This window comes from Silurus aristotelis (genome assembly GCF_946808225.1).
Source record: "Silurus aristotelis genome assembly, chromosome: 12".
Lineage (NCBI taxonomy): Eukaryota > Metazoa > Chordata > Actinopteri > Siluriformes > Siluridae > Silurus > Silurus aristotelis.
In genome coordinates this window covers 4,928,435-4,949,522 of record NC_139585.1, presented here as the reverse complement: position 1 = coordinate 4,949,522, position 21,088 = coordinate 4,928,435, and the positions used below count along the sequence as shown (strand labels likewise).

Below are 21,088 nucleotides of genomic sequence, written 5' to 3'. Positions count from 1 at the left end.
CAGCTCGCTCACCAGGGACAAACTACATTTATAAAGAACATAATTTTTATCACCACATTATCTGTGTAAGACTGCTTTGAGACAATTTTCATTGTTAAAAGTGCTATACATATTAATATTAATTAAATTTATTTGAATTGTAATCTGTGTCCTCAAAAACATAAAAAATGCAAGAAAAAAAAGCCAAAATAAGATTTTTTTTTCCTTTGAATATAAGATAATGAAGAACATTTGTGTGTGTGTGTGTGTGTGTGTGTGTGTGTGTGTGTGTGTGTGTGTGTGTGTGTTCACAAAGAGACTTTAGAGGTCTTGGCACAATGTGGTTGTCACCACAAGCTGCTCTGCTTGCTGAGTGTTAAAATGATTTTTTACACATTTGCACCAAAACATGCATGGAGCTTAATTTTTTACTTGTCTCACTGAGCTAGATACAATAACCTGTGGCTTTCCACATGCCTTTTATTAATTAGAAGGGCTTTTTCATTAAATTTTTAGCATGCACTAAACTGGCTACTCTTATTTGGCAAGTGTTTGCATACTGCACATCAGTGTGTACCACAGAGCAAGTGATGTACAGTAGATTTCACAGTTCACAGGGCCATTAAGCGGAGGATGTTCTGACTGAGAAAGAAAAGCAGGTGGTAGTCAGTTTAGTTCAGACTAGAAATCATACTCACCTTATAGATATTCATCAGTAAACCTTTGATGATGATGTTCAACATCAGTGGTGTAAAGTATTTAAGTAAATATACTTTGCAACTGTATTTGAGTATTTTTGGCCACTTTCATTATTAAAGATATAGGCAACATTTACTCTCTATTTAACTACATCTATGATTCAATATATGTTCTTTTTACTCCACTACATTTTAATTGGCAATGACCATTACCAATAACATTTTGCAGCACAGCTTTATCTGCTGTGGCTTATTTATTCTGCAGGAAAGACGATATTGCCAACGCCATTTCATTTGTCCATTGAATACCAATGGTTCTTCTAATTATTGACATGATACTGTAATTTTTTTGTTATTTAAAAATACCTTTTTGAAAGATTTCTTTACTGCTTTGTCTATTTTTTAGCATTCCAATTCATCTCAAAGGTGTTCAGTAGGATGGAGGTGAGAGCTCCATAGCAGACCACTCAAGTTCTTCCAGTCAAACCAATGTAAAGCATATCTTTATGGAGCTGGATTTGTGCACAGGGGCACTGACATGATGGAACATGTTTTGGCCTCCTAGTTTAAGTGAAGGGAAAATTTCATGCTACTACATCCAATTGTGTGCCTTCAACTTTATGGTTGGAATCCTCTGTTATGCTAATTCCAGCATACAAACCGGTCGTCAGACGCTTTAAACTGGTTCTAAAACAGGTTAAAATCTGGCCAACAGGAGCGCCTCTGTTTTTTAGGGCTGTTTTGAATCCAGTGACTGGGACATGCAACCAGACTGAGACTGCAACCAACGGCGATTCCATCAACTTGGACTCCCCATACACCCCTTTACACACACTCTTCACACACCCCTCACACACACTCTTCAAACACACTCCTCTGACACACTCTTCACTCTCCTGCCATCAGGAAAGCGGTTCTAAAGCATTCGGGCCTCAGCACACAGACCTGAACTGAAACTGAAACACACACATGGCTGAAGTGAGGAAAACTCTTAACCCACAGAAGTCTGCTGGAACAGACAACTTTGACAATGTGCAGAACAGCTAGTTCACTTCACTGACATCTTCAACATCTCCCTGAGCAGCACCATTGTTCCTACGTGCCTTAAGACAGAAAATTCTACAGTCTCCTGCCTAAATGACTATCGTCCCATCGAAATCACACGCATCATGATGAGGCACATCAAGACCCAGCTTCCACCCAGACAGGATGCCATGCAGTTTGCGTATCATCCGAACTGTTTCACAGACAATGCCATCACTCTGACCCTCCATCTGGCCCCCACCTACCTGGACAATAAGAATACTTACGTATGAATGCCGCTCATAGACTTCAGTTCAGCATTCAACACAATCATCCCTCATAATCTGATTAAGAAGCTGAGCCTACTGGGCATGAACACCTCCCTCTGCACCTGGGTCCTGGACATCCTGACTGGGAGACCTTAGTAAATCCGGATCGGGAACAGCATCTCCAGCACCACTAGAGATCTGCTGTTCACTCTGCTGACTCATGACTAAATAGCAACAGGTTATTAGGCACAGGTCAAACCACATCATCAAGTTCGCCGATGACATGACCGTGGTGGGTCTCATCAGCAAGAATGATGAGTCAGCAAACAGAGAGGAGGTGAAACAGTTAACATTCTGGTGTGGAACGAACAACCTGTCTCTGAACTTTGACAAAACCAAATAGATAGTTGTTGATTTCAGGGAAGCAGCCATTTTCCACTGATCATCAATGGATCCTCTGTGGAGATCATCAAGAGCAACAAATTTCTTGGTATTTATTTGGTGGAGAATTTCACCTGGTCACTCAATCACCAAGAAAGCCCAGCAGCGCCTCTACCTCCTGAGAAGGCTGAGGAAAGCCCATCTTTCCTCAGACTTCCTCAGTCTTTACCCATCCTAACCATGTTCTACAGAGGGACCATTGAGATCTTCCTGAGCAGCTGCATCACTGCCTGTTTTGAGAACTGCACCATCGCAAGACCCTACAGAGGATAGTGAGGACAGCGAATATTTACACCACACTCTGCATTCGCAAAGCCAATAGCATTGTGGACAACCCCGTACACCCACACACACCTTTCACACACCCCTCACACACACTCTTCATACACACCACTCTCACACACTCTTCACCCTCCTGCCATCAGGAAAGCGGTTCTAAAGCATTCAGCCTCACCACACAGACCTGAACTGAAACTGAAACACACACACACTCTCACTCAACTGTCTTTTACTTTAAAACCTGAACTAAACACACACTCATTACTTATCTCAATATATTGCACCACTATTTATTATTTATATTTAATTATATTATACTGTTTACCTGCTGTTTTTGCACAACATTGTGTTTATGTTTACAAATACTCTCTTGTTTATAGTCCTTCTTGTTTATAGTCCTCTTTTGCACATTATTGTATAATCAGAGTATACTGCAGGTTTACTGGTGGCAATATTTTGTGTTTTGTGTATTTGTCCCACACTGTCTTGTGTATTTGTCCCACACTGTCTTGTGTTGTCTGTTTGCACTGTTTTTAGTCTGCACTATTCACACTCGCTTGCACACGAAGCACTTTATGTGGTGTGGACACTTACTGTAGTCCTTGCTCTGTGTTCTGTTATGCAGCTTTATGTTGTGTGTTGTAGCTCTATGTTGTTTAATGTAGCACCAGGGTTCTGGAGGAACATTGTATCATTTTCACTGAGTAGTGCGTCAGCTATATATGGTAGAAATCACAATAAAAGCTTCTTGACTTGACATCTATCTATCTATCTATCTATCTATCTATCTATCTATCTATCTATCTATCTATCTATCTATCTATCTGTCTGTCTGTCTGTCTGTCTGTCTGTCTGTCTGTCTGTCTGTCTGTCTGTCTGTCTGTCTGTCTGTCTGTCTGTTCTTCTGTTCTTCAATGTAGTGTAAAAAATTCAGGTTTGTAAATCATCTAATTTGTTATTGATCGTGTGAACTGATTATTTACACTATTTTGTTTTTTTTTATAAAGGTTAAACATGCTAAAATAAATTCATCCTTTTTTCAATGTGTAAACGTTTATTTTTAACCACTTAAACACTATTTTGGTTACTTGATATTGCATTACTCGCTATTCAACATTTCTCACTAACTCATCCAACCCAAGGCTAAAGTAAGTTCGAACAACAGAGCAACAGTTTTACTGCACATACAATCACACCTCAAAAACTGTTAACCAACCACATAATGTGGTCTGAAATTAAAATCCATTTATGGTAATGAGTTAAGACAGGAGTTGTGTATAAATAGTGCTGAGGTGAAGCTTTGGCAAGAGTGCTTTTTATTAGGTGAGAACTTCAGCTGTTTCAGTAAATAAACAATCTTTTTACAACTATTACCTGTAGGCAAGAAGACTGGATGTATGTCAGAGGTGATAGTTTGAGCAGGCCCTTGTTATAAACAAACTTGTGTCTTTTTATTACAAATTGAGAAGCTTGAAAGCATCAGAGCTGTGAGTATTATGATCACATCACACCGATTATTTGTTATGTATCTTCAACGTCATCTATCTAATCTAATAATCTAATCAGCAAGCATTGTTTTTATACTTAAGACATGTTCTTTAATGAATTATTCATGCTGGGATGTTTAATATTCATTGTGATTCTGTTGTGTTGTTGATTTTACAATATGCACTGTGTCATTGCACTGGGTGAGACCCTAAAAAGATTAAAAGATTTGGATGTTTTCAAACTTTTTAGATGCTCTACATATGCATGCATGTTTTTAACCAGTTTAAACATAATATATACAGCGGGAAAAATAAGTATTCGAAACATCAGCATTTTTAATCAGTTAGGGGATTTCTAAGTTGGCTATTGACACAAAATTTCCACCAGATGTAGCCATCAAGCCAAATATTTAATTCATACAAAGAAATCAGAACATTTAAGTATACAAGTTGAGTCATAATAAATAAAGTGAAATGACACAGGGAATAAGTATTGAACACACTTTATTTAATACTTTGTAGAAAAGCCTTTGTTAGTGATTACAGCTTCTAGATGCCTCTTATATGGAGAGACCAGTTGTCTGCATTGCTCAGGAGTGATTTTGGCCCATTCTGTAGTTGGTTGACTTGCTCTCCTTTGGCTCACTATAAGAGTGTCATACAATTGACGCTGGTTCAAGTCCTGGTCCTAACTGTTCTGATTTCTTTGTATGAATTCAATATTTGGCTTGATGGCTACATCTGGTGGAAATTTTGTGTCAATAGCCCACTTAGAAACCCCCTTACTGATAAAAATGCTGATATGTCAAATACTCATTTCTGTTTGTAGAATTTTGTGGAAAATGATGAATTTAATCTATTTTGGAATAAGGTTGTAACATAACAAAATGTGTAAAAATGCGGATGCAGTGAAAATAGTGTATCTTTAATAGCATCTATTACAGCAGCATGACTTCATAGTAGAAGGGTCTGTGTGCTTAACCTTTCCTGCCTGCAGTCTAGACCTTTTAACATTTAAAAACATTTAGTGCATCATGAAATAAAAAATACAACAAAGGACACCCAGAACTCTTAAGCAGCTAAAATCCTGTATCAGACACATATGGGTCAAAATTCCTCTCCCAAAGTTTGTCCTGTCATTTCCTATATGTATATAAAGAGAAGACATGATGCTACACAGTGGTGCTACACATTATAAATCCCTGTCCCAACTTTTTTGAGACATGTTGCAGCCATCAAATTCAAAATGACCTTGTTTTTTCCCCTAAAATGGTATCAATTCTCAATGCAAACATTTAAAAGTTTTTTGTTTAATTGTGAATAGAATATTATAATATAATATAATATAATATAATATAATATAATATAATATAATATAATATAATATAATATAATATAATATAATATATGGATTTATGAGATTAGCAAAAAAAAAATGCATTTTGTTTTTATTTACATTTTGCACAGTGTCCCAACTTTTTTAGGTTTGGGGTTGTATATAAAAATTGTATTATATAATAATAATGAAAAAATATTTATGGTCTTAAATAAAGACCAATCTAAAGGAATTCATAACTGTGATGGAACAATGCCATTTTATTATTTAAATAGTAATTAATTAATTTCGTTTAAACTAATCTTAATTATGGGCAAAATGAAATATGAGTATCAGCATACATTTTTCTCTAAAAATAACAGTGATAACAGTATAAAATACATAAAGAATTAAAATAAAAATAAATAAATAAAATAAATGGGGACATATAGTGGACACAACACACAACCGAAACACAAAATAAACATATATGTTTATTACATGTATCAGGATTACTGTGGTTGTTACCAGTATCCGTAATTAGAGGGTGCTGGAACAGAGGAAAAAAAACGTTATGTTGTAGGTAAAAAATGAAGTAAAAGGTGCTTGGAAAATGCACAGGTGTGTGTGTGTGTGGTTATTTTAATATAGGCAGAAATGTTACAATACATGTGGAATTTGCTTATTGTTTCAGATTAACAATGAAAAGAGCTGTGAAGTTCTCCAGCACCGGCAACAACACTGTCGCTGCACTCCTCATTATTTTGATTGTTTGCTACATGGTGGTGAGTTTTTACAGTATGGCAAGTTGTGCATTGAACAGGCTTTTTTTAATCACTAGTTTTGTAAAAGTAATTTTTTTTTCCTCATTTGTTTAATAGAAAGTATCCTGGACTTTAGATTCTGGCAGTACACTGGACATGGCACCAAATTCTGTCGATGATCAATTCATAGGCTGCGAGAATGACACGTACAAACTGATTATAAATAAGATTCTACCTAAAGAGTTAAATTTAGATGTAGATTTTAATAAAGCTTGGAAAAGATACAATAAGTTTAAAAATTATTTTGAAAGGATAATAAAAGTCTACACGTATGGAAAGGGGTCTTATCAAAATCTCAATAATGCTGTGAGCTCAGGCAGGGTGAGATATGAAGATGATTTTAGGTTTAAAGCCTACCATTTCTTCCTAACACGTGCCATACAAATGTTTCAAGTAAAGAAATGCACTGATGTTTTCCGTAGGACCAACATCTCTTTTAATTCAGCTGTTCGTGGTCAGGAAATCAGATTTGGCAGGTTTACATCAGCTTCGTTTACATATAACTTGACTCATTTTGGTAGAATATCCTGTTTTAAGATTAAGACATGCTTTGGTGCAGACATATCCACAATGTCTACGCTCTCTCGTGAGAAAGAGGTGCTAATCCCACCTTATGAAAAATTCAAAATCACAGATATTATGGAAAATGAGAGGGCAAATAAGATGGACTGTGAGATTGTTTACACTCTAAAGAGTGCTGGCACATGTAGTAATATGAACTGTGAGCTGTTAAAAAATAAAATGTAAGTAAAACACAGATTGTTTGAAATGCTCCTTATACATTAGAAAATCTCCTGATTGTTTTATCATATTACTATAATTATATTATTATTATGTATAATCAATCAATTTAGTTCATTGTAAATTTCCAAATGTACTTTAATCCTATGACTACTGGCCATTTGGTAGGTAGCAGGTATTAACCTGAGCTAGTTTGGATGCAGCATGCGGTCATTTACACCAACTTATGTAACAGTTGTCAATCCCTGTATTTTAACTTAAACATTTTTTATCAGACACTTTGTTCATCAAACATGGCTTCCTTGGACCCCAACTCTAATATGATAATGCTGTAAATAAAAATGTGAAATGAAAGAAGATATCAATGTCTGGGATATTCTGTAAAAGTATATTCTTTTTGTGTTTATTCTTGTTATTATTCTGGTTTAATGATCCAAACTGTTTTTATCCATTTTCTTCTGTATCTTTGTGTGATATTCTGTACATCATGGCTTTAAAATCTTTTACGAATGTTTATCCAAATTGCCTTTCATTTTAACTTTAGTTAAATTACTTAAGTAGTTTTGATCGCTTTATTAGAAAGCTGTTTCTGTGTGCTGTGTGTGAAAGAAAATAAAAGATGTTTGACCCACTTGTTCTTCTTTTTTGATGGTATAAATTGATATTTTTTTGGGGCATAATACCACTTTATTGTTTATTCTATAAATTATATCATTATATTTAAATATATTTAATATAATAATTAATTATTATATTAATATAATAATTATTATAATAATTAATACATTGCTTGACTTACTTTCAATTGTTTTTAATTAATTTATTTCTTTTAATTCTAGATACACTTTAAAATAATTTAGATTTGTGATGTCACAATGCCCCCTTTTTAATTAAAAAAAGATTTCACACAAAATCACGTACATTATATATTTAAACAATTGTTAATAAAGATACACTATATGGCTAATAGTATCTGTAATCTGTAAGTATATGCCTGTAGAAATGCCACTGACACCATTATCACTCATAGATTTAAGAAAATTGTAATATGTTCAATAATCTTGATCTCACACTGAAAAAGTCTGACAGAAGGATAAGGTAATGTATTTGATGTATTACAGATTGTTAAAAAAACAACCTTACAAACCTTACCGCCATGCAATAAAACATTTCAGGACCAGGACTTGAATCAGCGTCAATTGTCTGACACGCTCATAGTGAGCCACAACTTTTGTCCACCAGATGTCGCCATTATTCCTCCATGCTTAAGGAGACCAGAAGACTCATAAAAGAATGCAGTGGCAGCAATAATCCATCAGCTCAGGGTCTGCTTATTTAGCATTTACCTTGATGGGAAGGACTCTGTCGAAATGGGGCCTCGAAAGAGGCGGCTAGTCCTCCTGGTCCACAACGATGCCGGGCGCAAACCGTCCTGAAGCACATTTCGTGGCAAGGTTAACCAACCAGGTCCAAAAGGGGGCCAGCGTGGGACATGCACCAAGAAAAGAGGTGCCCTCCAGAATGTCCTGTCAGGACCTTTTGGTCAAAGCCCTCTAATCAAAAAATGACAGGCCTCAGATCTCTCACCTCACAGGGCTTCAGACCCAAGCGGCGTGCTGTATCTACTTACAGGGGGAGAGCGTGTCACGATGCTTCGTTTCTGCACCTCCCGATGATTGTGTTTGGGGCTGCGCCTGCCTAACAGCCACCCTTCTAGAATAGGGTGCAACACACCGTCCTATTTGAAAACTATGAAGTACGGGCTGTAGAACCCCATCCATAACCCTATCAGAAACCCTCTTCACCTCCACTACACTCTTAATAAATTCTTCCTTCAGGATCACCCTTACACCATTTTTCTTTCCATCCACACCATGATAGAACAGTTTAACCACCCCTCCAATGTTACTGGTCTTACTCCCTTTCTACTTGGTCTTCTAAACACACACCATGTTCACATTTCACCCCTTCATCATATCAGCTACCTCTCTTCATTTACCAGTCATAGTACCAACATTTAAAGTACCAACCCGAACCTCCACTCTCCTACACTTCTCCTTTCCCTGCTGTCTCTGTAGACGTCTTCCTCTTCTCCTTCACATCCTTCAGCCAACAGTAGCCCAATTTCCACCGGTACCCTGTTGGCTAACGATACCTGTGGCGGTCAATGGTAACCCGGCCCTTGACCGATCCAGTATAAATTTCTGATTTGTGACACGCATATTTGATTTGGCTGATTTGTGCTGGATTTCCTTCCTAACGCAACCCTCCCCACTTATCCGGGCTTTGGACTGGCACTAATGGTGCACTGGCTTGTGCAACCCTAATGGTGGGGTTATTACAATGCTATGATTAAGCTTCATAAATAAAAATAGAGTGCCCCTGCTGGCAAGCCTGTTGGTTTGTAAAAGAAAATTAGAGAAGCCGCAATGTAAAATCTTATTTTGAGACGAATCAGACCAGAAGAGGGCAGATGTCATATTTTGACTTGAATCAGACGGGAAGAGGTTATATTCTTACTGTATTCAGATTGGAAAAGGTCATTTTCTGACAGAAATCAGACGGGAAGAAGTTAAATTCTGACTGGAATCTGACCTAATAGGTCATATTCTGACCGGAATCAGACAAAAGATTTAATATTCTGATTGGTATTAAGTGGTAATACGATATATTCGGACCATACTCAGACCGTGGAAGGTTATATTCTGACTAGTATCAAAGAAGAAGAGGGAAGAGTTCATATTCTGACAGGAATCAGATGGAAGAGGTCATATTCTGCCTGAAATCAGACCAGAAGAGAAGAGATTTCATATTCTGACTAAAAACAGACCAGAAGTGAAAGGAGTTAATATTCGGACGGGAATCAAACCAGTAGAGATCAAATTCTGAAAGGAATCAGATATATGAAGACATAATCTGACTTGAAAAAAGGACATCTCACACCACAGTTATATTATAATATCTTTATTGTTGATAAATGTCTTTAGTGCATGATAAATTGTGTGTGGTTCTGCAAACATATAATACAAACATTGATGTGCATATAAATAACACAAGGCAATATAATTATTTGGACAAAAGACTAATCAATGGAAAGGCAAGTAAACTTACAGTAACTAATATAAATGGGCTGGAAATGTAGAAAACTTGAACAATGAAGACAACTTCAAAGCACTTGTGCACTACCTGAGCTGCTATAGATTATTGGAACACATACAAGTCAGGATTGCATGCCTTTGGATGGTGTTCTCTTCGATAAGAGGTCACTCTGTGTAGCTGGGGATGGTTTCTCATCAATTCCATGGGGATTCATGAAATTCCTCAGTAAGAATGGGAGCTTTGAGGATGGATTTGGACTGTAGTTAATGTTAACAGTCTGCTACACTGACTCAAGAGTACAGTTTGCTTCTGATCATCATCAATGCACACCTCAACATTGTTTATCTGTAATAAATTGACATTCCATGTATCCAGATGAGGATGGGTTACCTCTTGAGTCTGGTTCCTCTCAATGTTTTTTTTTCTTATGCCATCTCAGGGAGTTTTTCCTTGCCGTAGTCGCCCGTCAAGGACAAACTTACACATTTTTTTCACCACATTATCTGTGTAAAGCTGCTTTAAGACAATGTTCATTGTAAAAAAAAAATGAAAATAAAAATTTATTGAATTGAATTATAATCTGTTCATATTCATTACTACATACTACATGCATAATTCATACATAATTCATACTACAACAGGAAAAAAGTTGAACCAACTAATAGCAACACATAAATTAAGTTAGATCTTACAATCAGTAATAATTATTTAGATCGACAAAAGTAATAGTAAAAAAACAAACATTTAAACTCTAAAACCAAATATTTTAACTAAAAATGAAAAATCCAAGAAAAAAAATATATTTATTTTGGTTAAATAATAGATAATGGAGAAAATGTATGTGTGTGCACATGTGTGTTCACAAAAGAGACTTTAGAGGTCTTGGCACAATGTGGTTGTCACCACAAGCTGCTCTGCTTGCTGAGTGTTAAAATAATTTTTCACACATTTGCAGCATACCATGCATGGAGCTTAATTTTTTACTTGTCTCACTGAGTTAGATACAATAACCTGTGGCTTTCCACAAGCCTATTATTAATTCTTTCATGTCATTTTTAGCATGCACTGAACTGGCTACTCACAATTGGCAAGTGTTTGCATACTGCACATCAGTGTGTACCACAGAGTAAGTGATGTACAGTAATTTCACTTTTTACAAGGCCATAAAGTGGAGGAAGAAATTCTGACTGAGCAAGAAAAGCAGGTGGTAGTCAGTTTAGTCCAGGCTAGAAATCATACTCACCTTATAGATTTTTATCAGTAAACTTTTCATGATGATGTTCAACAACAGTGGTGTAAAGTATTTGAGTAAATATACGTTGTTACTGTATTTAGGTATTATTTGGCCACTTTCATTATTAAAGATATAGGCAAAATTTACTTTCTATTTAACTACATTTATCATTCAATATATGTTCTTTTTACTGCACTATATTTTAATTGGCAATGCACATTACAAATAACATTTTGCAGCACAGCTTTCTTTGCTGTGGCTTATTTTTTCTGCAGGAAAGCTGATATTGCCAACGCCATTTCATTTGTCCATTAAATACCAATGGTTCTTCAAATTATTGACGTGATACTGTAATTTTATTTGTTAATTAAAAATACCTTTTTGAAAGATATCCTTACTGCTTTGTCTATTTTTTAGCATTCCAATTCCACTCAAAGGTGTTCAGTAGGATGGAAATCAGAGCTGCATATCAGGCCACTCAAGATCTCACAGTCAAACTAATGTAAAGCATATCTTTATGGACTGACATGATGGAACATGTTTGGGTCTCCTGGTTTAAGTGAAGGGATAATTTCATGCTACTACAATTGTGTGCCTTTAACTTTATGGTTGGAATTCCTTTGTTATGCTAATTCCAGCATACAGACCGCTCTTCAGATGCTTGGCTAGCATGAGCCACCTCTGCTCTTCAGGGCTGTTTTGAGTGCACCCTGTTTAGGGAGACTGCAACAAACAGCGATTCCTTCAACTTGGAGACCCTACAGAGGATAGTGAGGACAGCTGAGAAGATAATTGGAGTCTCTCTCACTTCCATCGCAAACATTTACAGCACACACAGCATCCGCAAAGCCAAGAGCATTGTGGACGACCCCATTCACCCCTCACACACACTCTTCAAACACACCCCTCTCACACACTCTTCACCCTCCTGCCATCAGGAAAGCAGTTCTAAAGCATTCGGGCCTCACATCCAGACTGTGCAACAGTTTTTCCCCTTAAGCAATCACACTCCTCATCACACAGACCTGACCTGAAACTGAAACTCACACACACCCACACTCACTCAACTGTGTTTTACTGAACTGTACAACCTGAACTAAACACACACTCATTACTTATCTCAATATATTGCACCACCATTTATTATTTATATTTAACCATATTATACTGTTTACATGCTGTTTTTTGCAAAACATTGTGTTTATGTTTACAAATACTCTCTTATTTATAGTCCTCTTTTGCACATTACTGTATAATCAGAGTATACTGCAGGTTTACTGGTTTGGCAGTATTTTGTGTTTTGTGTATCTGTTCCACACTGTCTTGTGTTGTCTGTCTGCATCTATCTATCTATCTATCTATCTATCTATCTATCTATCTATCTATCTATCTATCTATCTATCTATCTATCTATCTATCTATCTGTCTGTCTGTCTGTCTGTCTGTCTGTCTGTCGGTCTGTCGGTCTGTCGGTCTGTGTCTCTGTCTGTTCTTTAATGTAGTTGAATTCAGGGTTGTAAATCATATAATTTGTTAGGGGTAATTTAAACTGCTCATTTACACTATTTAAAAAAAACCATGCTAAAATAAATTCATCCCTTTTTTCACTGTCTAAACTATATTTTTTAACCACTTATACACTATTTTGGTTTCTTGATATTGCATTATTTGCTATTCAACATTCTCACTAACTTATCCAAACCTAGGCTAAAGTAAGTGTGAATAACAGAGAGCAACAGTTTTACTGCACATACAATCACACCTCAAAAACTGTTAACCAACCACATAATGTGGTCTGACTGAGTTAAGACAGGAGTTGTGTATAAATAGTGTCAATTATTACCTGTAGGCAGGAAGACTGGCTGAATGTCCGAGGTGATAGTTTGAGCAGGTCCTTGTTATAAACCAACTTGTGTCTTTTTTTTTTTTTTACAAATTGAGAAGCCTTGAAATCATCAGAGCTGTGAGTATTATGATCAAATCATACCGAATGTTATGTAACTTTTATCAGATTCTGTTTAATCAGATAAAAACCATTAATCTTAATCCTTAAGACATGTTTCTTCATTGTTCATGGTATAACAAGACTTAATTCATGCTAAAATGTATAATATAATTCATTGTGCTTTAAATATTGTTGTGTTGTTGATTTTACAGTATGCACTGTGTCATTGCACTGCGTGAAAAATAGATTTCTTGATAGGCTGAAAGTTACATGCTCATTGTGAGGAGGTTATAACAATTTCACACAATGGTTTTCACAACTCACTTGTTTCTGCAGATTTTTTTGCACCATATGAACTGTCACACTAATGTTAAAACAAAATGAATGTTAAAATACTCAAATCAAAAGGACATTTTATTTGGTCACATACACATACAGAGTATAATATGTAGTAAAATGCTTTTATACAACAGTTACAGTTTTATATATATATATATATATATATACATACATACATACAGGTAGTCTTCTACTTACAATGGAGATACGTTACGACGACCCCATCGTGAGTCAAAGATATCGACTGTGACAGCCTGATTTATAATTTTATGATTTTTTAACTATTCATTTGTGTGATACAGCTGCAAATAAGTATTTGAACACCTGAGAAAGTCAATTTTAATATTTGGTACAGTAGCCTTTGTTTGCAATTACAGAGGTCAAACGTTTCCTGTAGTTTTTCACCAGGTTTGCACACACTGCAGGAGGGATTTTGGCCCACTCCTCCACACAGATCTTCTCTAGATCAGTCAGGTTTCTGGCCTGTCGCTGAGAAACACGGAGTTTGAGCTTCCTCCAAAGATTCTCTATTGGGTTTAGGTCTGGAGACTGGCTAGGCCACGCCAGAACCTTGATATGCTTCTTACAGAGCCACTCCTTGGTTATCCTGGCTGTGTGCTTCGGGTCATTGTCATGTTGGATGACAGTGTCTGTTACACGGCTTGTATCTAAACAGTAGCCGACCATGAAAGTCATTGTTCACTGTCTTCCTCCTTTCTTTTACAACAATTTCTCTCGAGAGTTTATCTTTTGGCATCGTTGTGCATTTAAAAATCACCATCGGTGAAGCTTTTCTCCCGATGCTGTGCAGCTCAGAACACAGGTGAAGTGTGTGTTTACATGCCCGGTTGTTTTCAGCGTGACGAATGATTCACATTTCCTGTTGACAGTCCGAGTGAGTGGAAGGTCAAACTTCAGAGGAACCTCATCCATATTTATGATGTTGTGCGGCCCGATTCAGTACGAGCGCATCTTATTTAATATAAAGAATTTCATTGGTTCACCCTAAACCGTTCGGCAATTTTATTGGTCTAATATTATGGGGCTCAGTTTTTGGCTTGAAGCTTGTGAAACCGGGAAAAACCCAGGAAAAATCCATTAATTAGCCGCTTCATTTTTTAAGCCGCGGGGTTAAAAGAGTGGGAAAAAGCGGGTAATAGTCCGGAAAGTACGGTACTTACATACAGGTAGTCTTCTACTTAGAATGGATATACGTTAAGACAACCCCATCGTGAGTCAAAAATATCAACTGTGACAGCCTGATTTATAATTTTTATTTTCTGCTGTAAAATGATGGCTTTCCTCTTCTTTTTTTCACTACCAGGAGACTAAAATTGCTGTTTGAAAATAATACACACTGAGGCAACTTTACCTGTCGACAGCTATCAAAAGTGGGGCAACTCAGCCACCTCCATCTCCTGTCTTTTAGTCAATGCCACTAAAAGTCAGTAGGCTACTTTGCAATGTTACCACATAGCATGGCGGATTTTGGTGCTTGATCTGAGACTTCAGTACAACAAATGTTTAATGATTATTAAAAAAGAAATTTCAGTGGAGTTTATTTGTTTCATTTATATCCAAACAAAGAAAAGATGCAGTTCAGACATATCAGTTAAGTGGCTTAATACTTAAATTAGTTTTAGCTATTGACTGATTAATTACCAATAAGTTCCACAACTTTTAATAATTCACAAATTAAATTAAGACATCTTCCAGTCACAAATGAGATGGAGCAAATCAGTTTTATTGCAATCAATTTACCCCTGTCCCATAGAGCCCTCAGGAGAAAACAATATTGACAGCAATGGCACCTGCCAACTTTCGCATGCAAGTGCAAAATTAATATTAAATAATCCTTAAATTTTTTTTTATCTCACACCTAGTAAAATATTTCTATTTTCTCTAATATCTCGTCTCTAACAATTTACATAGACCAATAATTTTATGAGGGCTTGCATACTACATCCATTTCTTTAGCACATTCTGGTAAATAATTCCTCTTTCCTGGAAGTCTCTTTTACCTCCATACTATTCTAATTTACATGTACAAAAAATATCTCTTGATAGTGAACTTTAAAAAAGAAATCCCCTGATCGTGCACTTTTGCAAATAACAATGCAACAGATCATCCCCTGCAATATTCACACCTTTTCTTAAAATCTCATCTGGGTTTTTTCTCTGTCTGCAAATCATCCTTTGATTTGTTTACACCTTGTCTAGAAACGTGTTATTTTTTATAATAGCACTTTTCTCTAAATGCTTTTCTTATTTTTTTATTGCTCTTGTCTTTTACTTAGTTCTTCATGATGTGTGTGATGATGTGATGTGTTGTGCCTGTTATTTTATTACTCTTCTCATTTTTTATTAAGTTTCTTTAAATTTTATACTTGTACTTTAAATATATATGCATATATGCTGTTTGAGTATATTAATACATGTTGCCTGCGTGCTGCTTGCTTATTTTATTTTTATTTCCCGTTATATTTTTCTATCTCTGTCACCCTTACTCACCCTACTCAGTATTATACTATATTAATGCTGAATAATGGTTACCTGTATTAAGCTTGGATTTAAACAAATATAAGCAATGTTATATGTTATCTAAAGCCTTCTTATTAAATGAGATTATTTTTACTTATTAAAAGCTGAAGCTGGCCTAAACTAAGTTATATGGGTGAACTTTATCGACCCTATTATGCAAGATAAGTCAAGACGTCATGCAGTCTCAGTTTTCTTCACACAGCCAAGGTGTTTAACCACAGAGGCAGCAGACATGTATCAAAATCTTTGTCTGACATTTACGTACCATCATATGGACTCAGTGTTTTTCTGTTTGGGACATTTTCTGACTTTTACTATCCTGCTCTCTGACTGCATTTTGCACTGCGCACGCAAAACGCAAGGGTAGAGGCTCCACCCCGAGGTAATGGAACTGACATGGCGGAGGTTTTACAGAGCACAAGTGGATTTGTTTGCAACTCAAGAGGCATCGCACTGTCTCCTCTGGTTTTCCCTCACTCACCCAGCCCTCCTGGGGCTGGACACCATGGTACAGAGGTGGCCAAAGCTGTGCCTGTACGCCTTCTCCGATTGCACTGCCAAAAGTGCCTGTGTGTTACTTGGTTCACTCCTGGCATGACCAGTGCCTTTCTTTACTTTGGTCCCACTCCAGGAGATTAGCAACACTGTGGGCTGGTTAACCCCACTGACCTTCATCAGGTTCTATAACTTTGACATTAGAGCCACTCCTGGCTATCTGTTCCGCACTCTTGCTGTGCCCATACACACTAGGCAGGGACAGGTCAATGTGGCGTGATTGGACACTCGTTCCCAAAGCATTGTTGATGCAGCTTGAGTTCCTGAAAGGGAACGTCTCCAGGTTACGTATGTAACCCTAGTTCCCTGAGGGAAGTGACCCTTCCTGGTCTGGTTCCTGGCGTCTCTCCATTGGCTGGATTACACACTTGATTCAAAGTGTGGACAACGCGGTAGTGTTCCCAAACCGTTGTTGACGCAGCGTCTCATTCCCTCAGGGAACTAGGGTTACATATGTAACCTAGAAATGTTTTGGTACCTGTGGTCAACAGTGCAAAGCAATGGAGAGTTTGTTAGAGAAGTGAAAAAAAGAGTGCAGGCAGGGTGTAGCGGGTGGAGAAGCTGTAAGTCATAATCATCAAAATTAAAAGAAATAAACAATTGAAATATATTAGTCTGTGTGTAATGAATCTATATAATATGAGTTACACTATTTTAAATGAATTACTGAAATAAATCAACTTTCCAGTGATATTCCAATTTATTAAGATGCACCTGAATATCTCTAAAATCACACACACAGTAGTTTAAAAATTGTTTGAAAGAGGCAGATGTAGAGGACAGAGTAGTATAGAGACAGATGATCCACTGTGGCGACCCCTAGTGGGAGCAGCCGAAGGAAGAAGAAGAAGAAAATTTAATAATAAATAAATATTTATGGTCTGAATTAAAGACAAATCTATAAAAATTTACATTTGTGTTGGCACATACAACTTTATTTTATAAATTATAATAATTCAATTATTAAATAATTATTAAACTAATCTTAATTATGGGCAAAATGAGTATTAGCATTTTCTTTTCTTGAATATATATATACACATACTGTATGTACACTGAAGCACTTAAAAAAAAGAGAATTAAGGCAAAAATTAGTGATAATAGTATAAAATCTGTAAAGAATAAAAAAGAAATAAAAAAAGACAGAACAACATGGGGAAGAATGGTGACATCTGTTGGATACAACACACGGCCAAAACACTGACACAAAATAGACATACATGTGGAATTTGCTTCTCTTTTTAGATTAAAAATGAAGACAGCTGTGAAGTTCTCCAGCACCGGCAACAACATCGTCCCTGCACTCCTCATTATTTTTACTGTTTGCTGCCCGGTGGTGAGTTTCTATGTCCAGTTAAACTAACCAGAATTTTATATCACTAGTGTTGCACAAACATTGTTTTTTCCCCATTTTTTAATAGAAACTGTCCCGGACATCACACTCTGGATATAAACTGGACATGGCAAAAGATTCTGTTGATGATCAATTCAAAGGCTGCGAGAATAAAATGTTCCAGCTGATTAAAGACAAGATTCTACCTAAAGAATTCAAATTTGATGTCAATTTTACTACAACTTGGAACGAATACAAAAACATTCAGAATTATTTTAAAAGGATAATAAAAGTCTACACGTCCCCTTCTGGGTCTTATTCAAAGCTCAATAATGCTGTGAGCACAGGAAGACCAAAATATAAAACACATTTCAATTATAAAGCCTACCATTTCTTGCTAACACACGCCATACAAACATATCAATTAAAAAAATGCACTGATGTTTATCGTAAGACCCCCGCTACTTTTGATTTAGCTGTTCGTGGTCAGGAAATGCGATTCGGCAGGTTTACCTCAACTTCGCTTAAAAATAATTTTCCTGGATTTGGTAACGCCACCTGTTTCAAGATAAAGACGTGCTTTGGTGCAGACATATCCAGTATGTCTTCTGTGCCTTATGAGAAAGAGGTGCTAATCCCACCTTATGAAAAATTCAAAATAAAAAAAATTCAGAAAAACAAGAACAAATGTAATGTCTGTTACACGCTAGAGAGCGCTGGCAGATTTAGTAATATGAACTGTGTGCTGCAACCCAATTCACACCTGTAAGTAAATCCACATTTCCTCAGTGCTTGGTGAAGTGACGTTAAAAGTCAAAACTCTTTATCAAATTTCTATCAAATATTTGATATTTTGTGTCAACAACTTTTTAAATGCATTTGTCCATCACATTTTCAGATTTTCTGCTGTAAACTTCAGCATACTCATCCTCATTTTATTGTCAATATTCGTCCTTTCTGTATCCCATAGTTGAATTTTCTTAAATTTCTTTTTCTTAAAAAAAATCATTATCCAGATTTAGTTGAATTCTATGACTGCTGGCAATTTGACAGATCGCAGGTATCAACCTGAGCTAGTTTGGATGTAGCATGCTGTATTTTGAATTGATTTCTCATCACACACTCTGATCATCAAACATGGCTGCCTTGGACCCCAACTCTATTATGATAATGCTGTAAATAAAAATTTTAAAAGAAAGAAGCTAACAATGTCTGGGATATTCTATAAAAAAATTATATCCTGTAAATTACTTTTTAATTAAATCTAGATTTGCCAACATGTGAAATGCAAATCCTGTCTGCAGTGTGGCATTTCTGCACTTATTTACTGTATTTTTGTATTTTTTTTTTTGTTTATTGATCCAAACCGTTTCTATACATTTTCATTTATATATTTGTGTGATATTCTGTACATCATGGCTTTAAAATGTTATGAGGATTCGTTTTACGAATGTTTATCCACACCGCCTTTCATTTTAACTTTGACAATGCCTTTCATATCTTTTTAGTTTTTTCTAGCACTTGACAGGTAGTTTTGGTCGCTTTATTAGAAAGTTGTTTCTTTGTGTGAAAGAAAATAAAAGTTGTTTTACTCAATTGTTGACTTCCTGGTGACATTGTTGTTCACCCCCACCCCACATCCATCAACAAACACACACACACACACACACACACACACACACACACACACACACACACACACACACACACACACACACACACACACAAACACTTTGACTACTATATATATATATTTGTATGGTCTACATAAAGTTTAATAATAATTATTCATTGATTTCTTGTGGCATAATACCACTTTATTATTTATTATATAAATGATAATAAATATCATAAATATTATACTTATCTACATTTCTTGATTTGCTATTACTTGTTTTTAATTAATTAATTAATTAATTAATAATTTGTGTCAGCAAAAAAAACCCTTTTAAATTTAAACCTTTGTGTGAAATCTGTATCTTTAAGTGTTTCAGGTTCAAATATGTTCATATAAAGTCACGTACTTTATATATCCAATCAATCGTTAATAAAGATACACTATATGGCGAAAGTATCTGTAATCTGTAAGTATATCCCTGTTGCAATGCCACTGACACTATTATCACTCAGAGATTAAAGAAAATTGTAATATTTTCAATAATCTTGATTTCACACTGAAAAAGTCTGACAGAAGGATAAGGATAGATATTGTAAACTTGCTTTGTTAATGTATTTGATGTATTACAGCTTATTAAAACACAACCATAATATGAGCTGAGCAGCTCTGACCTAACCGTCATGCAATAAAAAATTTCAGGACCAGGACTTGTATCAGCATCAATTGTATGACACTCTTATAGTGAGCCACAGGAGAGCAGGTCAACCAACTACAGAATTAAAAAATACTTTTGTTCACCAGATGTCGTCATTATTCCTCCAAGTCGTTCATCCCATGTGTGTTTATCAATTTTTAATCACCACTTGTGTTCAATTTCCTTTTTCCTATCTATCTATCTATCTATCTATCTATCTATCTATCTATCTATCTATCTATCTATCTATCTATCTATCTATCTATCTATCTATCTATCTATCTATCTATCTATCCATCCATCCATCCATCCATCCATCCATCCATCCATCCATCCATCCATCCATCCATCCATCCATCCATCCATCCATCCATCCATCCATCCATCTATCTATCTATCTATCTATCTATCTATCTATCTATCTATCTATCTATCTATCTATCTATCTATCTATCTATCTATCTATCTATCTATCTATCTATCTTTGCATATTGTGTCATATTAACAATGAAAGCAGCCATGGAGTTTTCCCATCCGTCAGCAACATAGTTGCTGCAATCCTTAATATTTTGATTGTTTGCTACACAGTGGTGAGTTTCTTTCTTAATTTAATGGAGACAATTCAGTAAGTATAAAATATACATGATACTTTTTCAATGTCTTCTACACATTTT

The 21,088-nt window shown here is 35.9% G+C and overlaps 1 long non-coding RNA gene across 1 annotated transcript; it reads left to right on the top strand.

Annotated features, from left to right (window-relative positions):
• Window positions 1-3,999: 3,999 nt before the first annotated feature.
• On the top strand, window positions 4,000-19,698 carry LOC310734540. Its single transcript, XR_014536063.1, has 3 exons — window positions 4,000-4,176; window positions 18,015-18,105; window positions 18,191-19,698. It is a non-coding gene; the product is annotated as an uncharacterized lncRNA (long non-coding RNA).
• Window positions 19,699-21,088: the final 1,390 nt, after the last annotated feature.